Source organism: Myxine glutinosa, chromosome 1, assembly GCF_964187855.1.
Source record: "Myxine glutinosa chromosome 1, kmMyxGlut1.1, whole genome shotgun sequence".
NCBI classification, from domain to species: Eukaryota; Metazoa; Chordata; class Myxini; order Myxiniformes; family Myxinidae; genus Myxine; species Myxine glutinosa.
In genome coordinates this window covers 57,408,069-57,418,352 of record NC_136261.1, presented here as the reverse complement: position 1 = coordinate 57,418,352, position 10,284 = coordinate 57,408,069, and positions in this window count along the sequence as shown.

Genomic DNA, 10,284 nt, shown 5'->3' with positions numbered 1-10,284 from the left:
TTCTTATTGGGAAAGGCTACCAAGCAAGCGAGACTATGAATGTGCGAAGATACGCAGTAAAATAAAATCAGTAAAACAACATTCCTCTGGCTTGTCGAATGTGCCTCCAAAAGACCCTTTCTACTTTTGTATCTGCCATGGCTAGGCAAGGAGGACCCACGAGAGTTCCATCCTACAATCTTCCAACAGGAAATCAATGGATGAATTATCATGAGATAAGGTAGTGGATTAGCACTAGCAGAGCCAGAATTGGCGATTAAGGAAGTTTCAACATGATATGGCAGATGTAGCGGAGCTTGAGAAGACAGAAAAGCAAAGGAACCGAAAGAGGCCAAGTTGCCAGGAGGTAGAAAAGCCTGAGTAGCTTAAAGCGGCAGGGGTTAGGGAGCCACAGCAAATGGAATTGACTGATGGGAGCCGGTTAATCTGTAGCAGTCACCATCGACCCAACCCTGATCTGTGGCTGAGAAAGAAAGGGGAGGGGAGAGGGCAGCTGGTAGGACAACAGCTCTTAAGAGATGTTAACTCTTCTGCTTCCTTTGATCTATATCTCTATATATCTCTATATATCTCTATATACAGTCAAGTGAAAAAGTAAGTACACCCCATGTAAAGTTTTGACTTTTTCAATATATTTCAACATACAGCTATTTGATCTTCATTTCAACAATATTGATAGATAAAGGTGATATAATATAACAAATATCATGAAACATTTACATTTTGTAGTCCATTGTATCATTTAAATAAACATAAATGCAAATTTCGCATGTGGAAAAAGTAAGTACACCCCTACATTTATCACTACTTCAAATACCTAAAATTAGAATCAGGTGGACCAGCTCAGATGCAAATGATTAGAACATCGTTAGAGAGGATCTTGGAGGAACCTGTCTTATTTAAACCTCAGAGATTTCGTTTGGTTTGCTCTTTGTTGTTGAAGTGTGGGGCGTCACCATGCCTCGATCAAAAGAGCCCTCTGAGGCCTTCAGAGAGAAGGTTATAGATGCCTTACGAGTCTGGGAAGGGATTTAAAAAGATCTCCAAATAATTTGAAATCAATCATTCGACTGTCCGGAATATCATCTACAAGTGGAGAAGATTCCAAACAACTGCCAACTTGTTCAGGCCAGGCCGCCCCAGCAAGTTCAGCCCGAGAGCAGACCGCAAGATGCTGAAAGAAGTCTCTAAGAACCCCACAATGTCATCACGGGACCTACAGGTAGCTCTTGCCACTGTTGATGTCAAAGTGCACGAGTATACCATTAGAAAGAGGCTGCACAAATTTGATCTACATGGGAGGTGTGCCAGGAGGAAACCTTTGCTGTCCAGAAAGAACTTCAGGGCAAGACTAAAGTTTGCCAATGAACATCGAGGCAAACACCAGCACTTCTGGAACAATGTGGTCTGGACAGATGAGTCAAAGGTAGAGCTATTTGGCCACAGTACCAGAAGACATGTTTGGCGAAAACCAAAGACAGCATTTGACCACAAGAACCTGTTAACAACTGTAAAGCATGGTGGTGGAAATATTATGGTTTGGGGCAGCTTTGCTGCATCAGGGCCTGGGCAGCTCACCATCATAGAATCCACTATGAATGCTTCATTGTACCAGAGTGTGCTTGAGGATAATGTGAGGCCATCTGTCGGAAAGTTGAAGCTCAACCGAAGGTGGTCCTTCCAACATGACAATGACCCTAAATATACCAGTAAATCCACCAAGGAATGGCTGAAAAGAAAGAAATGGAGGGTTCTGGAATGGCCAAGTCAAAGCCCGGATCTAAATCCCATCGAGATGTTGAGGAGGGATTTGAAACGAGCTGTGCATGCAAGAAACCCCTCAAACATCGCACAGCTGAAAGAATTCTGCATGGAGGAGTGGCAAAAATTTCTCCCAGTCAATGTCAGAGACTGGTAGACAGTTATAAGAAACGCCTACTTGAGGTTGTTTCTGCCAAAGGGGGCAATACCACCTATTAGAGGCAAGGGTGTACTTACTTTTTCCACATGTGAAATTTGCATTTATGTTTATTTAAATTATACAATGGACGGCAAAATGTAAATGTTTCATGATATTTGTTATGTTATATTGAAGGAGCTGCGCTCCAACGCGAGTCGGAAGAATTGACGCGACCAAAGACGGAATTCGTCCGAGTTGCTTTATTGAAACAAAACAGCTCAGGTATTCTGAAAAGCCCGTTTATCGGGCAGCAATATATATACACATTTATGCCCGGGCGTTTGCCCGGGAAAACCGAGACCGGGCATGCCCGGGTGTCAAGGGCGAGTCCTGGAAAGGCGAGTCTGGACATGCCCGGGCATCCTGGACGTGGCCTGGCAAGTCGAGGCTGGGCGTGCCCGAGTGCTCTGGGCGAGCCCTGGAAAGGTGAGAGCGGGCATGCCCGGGAAAGACGAGACCGGGCGTGCCCGGGAGGTTCGGGCGTGCCCGGGAACAGCGAGTCCGGGCATGCCCAGGAGAGGTGCGTCTGGGCCCGTCCGGACGAGCCCGGCATGGCGATCGCGCCCTGGCCGCGTCCTGGCAGGTGCAAGGCGATTGTGTACATTCAGCGGGGACCGCTACACACGCCCCTCCAGAATCGACCTGCACCGGCAGGGTCAATTTAAGGGGGGTCCAGATGACCCGGCCGAAGCGACCCCTGGAGGGTCGTGGGGGGGGGGGGGTTCCGATCCGGTGGTGGGTGGTCGAGCGGGGGGAACTGTAGACGGGGGGCGGCCTCGCCGTGGAGGAAGGGCCAACCGTGGTGGTCGGTCGACGTCCACGTGCGCCGGTTTGAGGCGGTCCACAGAGATCTGGTCCGACCAGCCGCTGACGTCGACGACGAAGGACTTGTCGCCCCGTCGCAGGACCCGGAAGGGCCCGTCGTACGGCGGCCGGAGTGGCCCCCGGTGCGCGTCATGATGCACAAAGACGTACTCCGCTGTGCGAAGCACCGGGGGGACGTAGGACTGGGGGCCACCGTGGCGGTACGTTGGCACGGGGGCAAATCGGCGGGCGGCCTCCTGGAGGTCCGAGCGCTGGTGTGCGGTGGACCAGGGACTGGTAGCGTCGGGCACGAACTTGCCCGGGATGCGGAGCGGCTGGCCGTAGACGAGCTCGGCGGCGGACGCCCAGAGGTCCTCCTTGGGGGCCGTGCGGAGGCCCAAAAGGACCCACGGCAGCCGGTCGGTCCAACCGTCGTCCTGAAGGCCGGCCATGAGTGCGGCCTTCATGGAGCGGTGAGACCGCTCACACAACCTGTTGGCTTGGGGGTGGTAGGCCGTGGTGCGGTGCAGCGTGACCCCCAACGAGCGGGCGACCACGCCCCAAAGTTCGGACGTGAACTGTGGGCCGCGGTCGGACGAGATGTCCGCCGGTGCGCCGAAGCGCACGACCCAGGTGGCGATGAATGCCTGCGCCACGTCGGCGGTGGTGGTGGAGGTGAGGGGCACAGCCTCCGGCCACCTGGTGGTCCTGTCCACCATGGTGAGCAGGTGGGTGAACCCCCGCGATGGGGGCAGGGGACCCACCAGGTCCACGTGGACGTGGTCGAACCGCCGTGCAGGCACGGTGAAAGGTGCGAGCGGGGCCTGGGTGTGGCGGTGGACCTTGGCCCGCTGGCAGGCCGTGCAGGCATTGGCCCAGTCGCGGACGTTCCGTCGCAGGCCGTGCCAGACGAAACGCACCGACACCAGCTTCTGAGAAGCTTTCCGGCCCGGGTGAGAAAGGCCGTGGATGGAGGCGAAGATGCGGCGCTGCCAGGAAACGGGCACGATGGGGCGAGGCTGGCCCTGGGAGACGTCGCAGAGCAGGACGGTGCCCGCGAAGGGGATGTCGGCCAGGCGGAGGCCCGTGTCCGCCGCACGGAGGGCCTGCACCGAGGTGTCGGTGGTCTGGTCGGCCACCTTGAGCGCGAAGTCCACGCCGAGGTGGACCGCGTTCGCGCTGGCCCGAGAAAGACAGTCGGCCACGGCGTTGTCTTTGCCGGCAACGTGCCGGATGTTCCTGGTGAATTCCGACACGGCGGAGAGGTGGCGCTGCTGGCGGGCCGACCACGGCTCCGTGACTTTGGCCATTGCGTAGACCAATGGCTTGTGGTCGACGAAAGCCGTGAACGGGCGGCCCTCCAGGAGGTGTCGGAAATGGCGAACGGCCAGGAATAGACCGAGCAGCTCGCGGTCGAACGTGCTGTATTTTAACTCGTTCGGCCGGAGTTGCCGGCTGAAAAAAGCGAGTGGCTGCCAAACCCCGTCCACCCATTGTTCATGGACGGCGCCCACTGTGTAGTTGGAGGCGTCCGTAGTGAGGGCGATGGGCGTGTTGAGCACCGGGTGAGCCAGCAGCGTTGCGTCGGCGAGGGCCCGTTTTGCGCTCGCGAAGGCCGCATCAATGGCCGCAGACCAAACGATGTCATGCTTGGCCGGCTTGCCCCAGAGGGCCTCGTAAAGGGGCCGCATGAGCTGAGCAGCGCGGGGCACGAATCGGTGATAAAAATTCACCATGCCGAGGAACTCTTGTAGGGCCTTGATGGAACGGGGACGCGGGAACGTTGTGATGGCCTCAACCTTGGTTGGCAGCGGCACGGCCCCGGTCTTGGTGATGCGGTGGCCCAAAAAGTCAACGGTCGTCGTGCCGAAGTGGCATTTGGCCGGGTTGACAATTAAGCCGTGCTCGCTGAGGCGACCGAACAGTGTTCGGAGGTGGAGGAGGTGCTCGGCGCGGGACGTGCTGGCGACGAGGATGTCGTCCAGATAGACGAAAAGAAATGACAGGTTGCGCAGCACGCCGTCCATTAAGCGCTGGAACGCCTGGGCCACGTTCTTGAGGCCAAACGGCATCCTCAAAAATTCGAACAGGCCGAACGGCGTGATGACGGCCGTCTTCGGGACGTCTGCCGCCCAGACAGGTACCTGGTGGTATCCCCGTATCAGGTCAATTTTGGAAAATATGACCCGTCCCGCCAAACGGGTGGAAAAGTCCTGGATGTGCGGGATCGGGTACCTGTCGGGGGTGGTAGCATCGTTGAGGCGGCGGTAGTCGCCACACGGGCGCCATCCGCCCCCCGGCTTTGGCACGATGTGCAGTGGTGATGCCCACACGCTATTGGAGCGCCGCACGATGCCGAGGTGCTCCAACGCGTCGAACTCGGCCTTTGCCACGGCGAGCTTGGCCGGGTCGAGGCGGCGGGCCCTGGCATAGACCGGCGGGCCTGTAGTGGGTATGTGGTGCTCGATCCCATGCCACACTGCGACGGCCAAAAACGTCGGCCGCGTGAGGGCCGGGAATTCCGCCAGCAGGCGAGGGAACTTGTTCGCCGTCGGGAGGGCGCACGCCAGTTCGGTCGGCGCGGAGCTGCTCATCGTGCACGCCAGGGAGCTGAAGGTCTCGGCGTTGACAAGGCGACGACGTTTGACGTAGACCAGCAGCCCGTGCGCCAGAGGAAGTCGGCGCCCAGCAAAGCCATGGGGACGCAGGCGGTCACAAAGATCCACTGAAAGCGCTGGCTGCCGAAGCAGAGGGTGACGTCGCGCGGGCCAAAAGTGCGTATGGCCGAGCCATTAGCAGCGACCAAAGAGGGGCCGCAAACGGCGTCCCGCCTGTCCTGCACGGAGGTGGGTATGACGCTCAGTTGGGCGCCGGTGTCACAAAGGAAACGCCGCGCGGACGCTTTGTCCCGAATAAAAAGCAAGTTGCCCGAGTGGCCGGCGCTCATGGCTGGGAATGAACGCTGGCCCGGCCATTTCCCGACTTGCCGAAAGTGCACGGGGGTCGGCACGTCCGAGCCTTGTGTCCGAACCTGGCGTGGTAATAACACATCGCCTGGTCAGGTGGAGGCCCCGGCCGTTGTGTCGGAAGCGGTCAGCGCGGCGTGGCGGCCGCCATTTGCACCGGCAGTTTGGCCTCCAACCGCGCAGGGAGCTCGGGCGTCGTGGGCGTCGTCTCGGACGGCGGCAGGCTCCAGGTAGCCGCGCCGATGTGTTGGCCCGCCGAGGAGATCTTATCAGCTTCCCTGGCGAGGGCGCGGGGATCGGTGATCGACGTGCCAGCCAGGGCGAGGCATACCGGGTGAGGCAGCTGGCGAAGGAACAGCTCGCGGAACAGAAAATCCAGAGAGTGCTCACCGAGCAACGAGAGCATGTAGTCCATGCGCTCGGACGGGCGCATGTCGCCGAGCTCGGGCAGGTTGAGCAGGCGCCGTGCGCGTGCCGCCGGTGAGAGGGCGAAAGCGTCGAGGAGGAGCGTCTTCAGCGCATCATACTTGTCAGCAGCCGGCGGGTGCTCGAGGAGGCTCAGGGCGCGGGCCGCGGTGGCGGAACCGAGTGCTGCCACGACGTGGTGGAAGCGGGTGTCGTCCGCGGTGATGCCTCGCATGGCGAACTGGGAGTCCGCCTGGGCAAACCAAACAACCGCGTGAGCCTCCCAGAAGGTAGGCAGTTTAAGAGTCACTGCCGTGTCCATGTCGGTAGGTCACCAGTGAAGGAGCTGCGCTCCAAAGCGAGTCGAAAGAATTGACGCGACCAAAGGCGGAATTCGTCCGAGTTGCTTTATTGAAACAAAACAGCTCAGGTATTCTGAAAAGCCCGTTTATCGGGCAGCAATATATATGCACATTTATGCCCGGGCGTTTGCCCGGGAAAACCGAGACCGGGCATGCCCGGGTGTCAAGGGCGAGTCCTGGAAAGGTGAGTCTCAACATGCCCGGGCGTCCTGGACGCGGCCTGGCAAGTCGAGGCTGGGCGTGCCCGAGCGCTCTGGGCGAGCCCTGGAAAGGCGAAAGCGGGCATGCCCGGTAAAGACGAGACCGGGCGTGCCCGGGAGGTTCGGGTGTGCCCGGGAGGTTCGGGCGTGCCCGGGAACAGCGAGTCCGGGCATGCCCAGGAGAGGCGCGTCTGGGCCCGTCCGGACGAGCCCGGCATGGCGATCGCGCCCTGGCCGCGTCCTGGCAGGTGCAAGGCGATTGTGTACATTCAGCGGGGACCGCTACAATATCACCTTTATCTTTCAATATTATTGAAATGAAGATCAAATAGCTGTATGTTGAAATATGTTGAAAAAGCCAAACTTTACATGGGGTGTACTTACCTTTTCATGTGACTGTATATATCTATATATATATATATATATATATCTCTCTCTCTCTCTCTCTCTTCTCTCTCTTTCTCTCTCTTTCTCTCTCTTTCTCTCTCTTTCTCTCTCATTCTCTCTCTTCTCTCTCTTTCTCTCTCTCTCTCTCTCTCTTCTCTCTCTTTCTCTCTCTTTCTCTCTCTTCTCTCTCTCTCTCTCTCTCTTTCTCTCTCTTTCTCTCTCTCTCTCTCTCTCTCTCTTTCTCTCTCTTTCTCTCTCTTTCTCTCTCTCTCTCTCTCTCTCTCTTTCTTTCTCTCTCTTTCTCTCTCTTTCTCTCTCTCTCTCTCTCTCTCTCTTTCTCTCTCTCTCTCTCTCTCTTTCTCTCTCTTTCTCTCTCTCTCTCTCTCTCTCCCTCTCTCTCTCTCTCTTTCTCTCTCTCTCTCTCTCTCTCCCTCTCTCTCTCTCTGGCGCCACCTATCGGCCGTCGGTGCGTTGGGTGTAGCGTCATGGCGGCTGTGAGCAACTGGTCTGTGTTTTGGTGAGTCCGTCGTGAGGTTTCCCCCCTCTCCTGCCCTCCCCTGACCCCCTCCCTCTCCTGCCCTCCCCTGACCCCCTCCCTCTCCTTTTCCATCCTGTGTGCCTTGGCATTTGTTTTCATCTGTTCTACACCTTTGCCTTCGAGAGAGAGAGGATTGAGAGCGGGCCCATTTTGGGTGCGGCCTACTGGCGTTGACGGCGCGTTGTAAGCCATTTCTGTGCTTATAATGCACGTTTATTTTTTACTTTAGTTCGTTTATTTAGGTTTGATACCCTCTTGTCCGGCTCGGACAAGCGGGGGGAGGGGGGGGGGGTATTTTCGCCGGAATGGCGAATGCACGCTCTCGTCGCGATGACTTTGAAGGCTTAACCAGGAAGCACGCGTTCGTGTGCGTGCGTCCGGATGGAGTCCCTGTCGAGGACATCATCCTCGCTGTGGGCAGCATTGTTGGGGATGAAAATATACGTGCAGCTTCGCGTATGAACCAGAAAGTGGTGGTGTTCGTTTCGGACGAGGAACTCGTCCATGACGTGGTAAGTGCGGGAATAACCACGGAAAGCGGTCACTTTATGATGGCATCGCCGCTATTAACTCCCGCGACGAGAGTGGTTATTTCTAACGTACCACCATTTATCCCAAATGACAAGTTAATGACCGTGCTATCACGGTACGGTAAAATGGTATCAAGGATTTCAACAATCCCTCTTGGGTGTCGGAATGAACGTGTTAAGCACGTAATGAGCTTCCGCAGACAGGTGTATATGGTCCTTCCAGACCGTAGGGACGACACAGGCCTCAACATCACTTTCAAAATTAATTTTGAAGAAGCAAATTTCCAGCTATACGCATCGTCCACCACCTTAACATGCTTTCAGTGTGGAGCGTATGGACATTTAAAACGTACTTGTCCCAAAGCCTCGTGTGTCAGGTGTGGCAAGACAGGTCACACTGCCATAGTTTGTAAGGAGGAGGATGCTCTGCTAATGAATACGCCCAGTGGGAGGGAGGTAAACGCTGCTCCACTAATGAATACTCCCAGTGGGAGGGAGGTTAACGTTGCTCCACTAATTGAGATTCCCAGTGGGGGGGAGGTTATCGCATTGCCACCGCCTAAAATTCCTAATGAGGGTGAATCCAGTGTTCCAAGCGTGAACGTATTTATTCCTCCTCAGCAAAATGTTGAAATGGACACTGATAGCAAAGTGGGGACGAGTAAACGAAGGGCTCCGGATGATAGTGACTCATCTGGAGCAGGTAAAAAGGTTGTGCTCGATTTGCAGGCTGTTAGTGAAAAAACTCTTCAGGATGCACCTGGAATCTCTCTGCAAAGCGCGGACCAAATAAATAAAGAGGAAAACCCAGAAAAGAGCATCAGGGTTCAGCCGCTAAAACAACGCGCTTCCATTACTCACACAGACGACGTTAATGATGTAAAAAATTCAGGCCACGATACCGTGAATGGCGCATCATTGATCCAAGCGAATGTCGCCGAACAGGCTGACATCCATAATAAATCTGCCAATATAGCAGAAAAGGGCGGAAACATAAATCCACAGGAATGTGGGAATAATGATTTCATGCCAATTGAGGAAATCAGTAATCAATGTGCTGATGTTTCCCAAACACAGCACTGCGTGGACCCCCCAGACAAGGGAAGGCTAGGTTGCATAGCAGGAGAAGAAAACGGTATTGACCCAGACCCCATTGGACCACTTTCTGATTTATCAGAATCGGAAGAGGAGGTGGAGGTAAAAGCATTATCACAATTAATGCCAGATCAACCCCCAACCCCTCCCCATATTGTTCTCTCATTCCTCAATGAAACGTATAGACAGCGAAATGTCATCATTGGGGATCATTTCCCTGATTTGGCTCCCTTTATTCAGGCTGCAAAACTAGTCATAAAAAAATCTGAGGAACTAAACCTAACAAAATCGCAGTTTCATCGACTAAAGAAAATCATAACAAAGGCAAAGAGTGAGTACTCACAGTGTCAGACAAAATTTACTAATGAGTGATGAAGACGCTTAATCTTGCAACACTCAATATAAATGGTGGTGGGGCCAGTCACGTCCGCCAGATCCAAGTGAATAGTTTATTCAAAAGGAAACAAGTCGATGTAATATTACTGCAAGAAACTCATATTATTGAGAAGGTTGAACATGACTGGAGCAGCATGTTCAAAGGTAAATGTTTCTTCAGTAATATGTCATCTGTATCTGCTGGAGTGGGGTTTTTGCTAAAACCAGGACTTGTACCTGAATCTTGCCTCTTTCAGGAGGTGATTCGGGGACGTTTTGCCTCCCTAGAATTGGTGATCAATAGCCTGAAGCTTATTATTTTTAATGTATATGCACCAAGCGAGAGTACTGACCGTAAAGCCTTCTTTACTGAAGTGATAAACCATTTAAATTTGTTTGACCCAAATCAGTGCATATGCATGGGGGGAGATTTCAATTGTACGCTAGAGCCCAAAATAGACAGAAATTCACCGGAACCACATCCCGAGTCCCATGGTGACCTCTCCCAGTTCCTTTCAGGTGGGGCTTTTTTGGATGTATGGCGATTGATGCACCCAAATGACCGGCAGTTTACATGGTGTCGATGCTCCAATGGCCAAGTATCCTTAGCGAGGCTTGACCGCTGGTACATCACCCCACGATTAAGGAATATTGCAACCTCC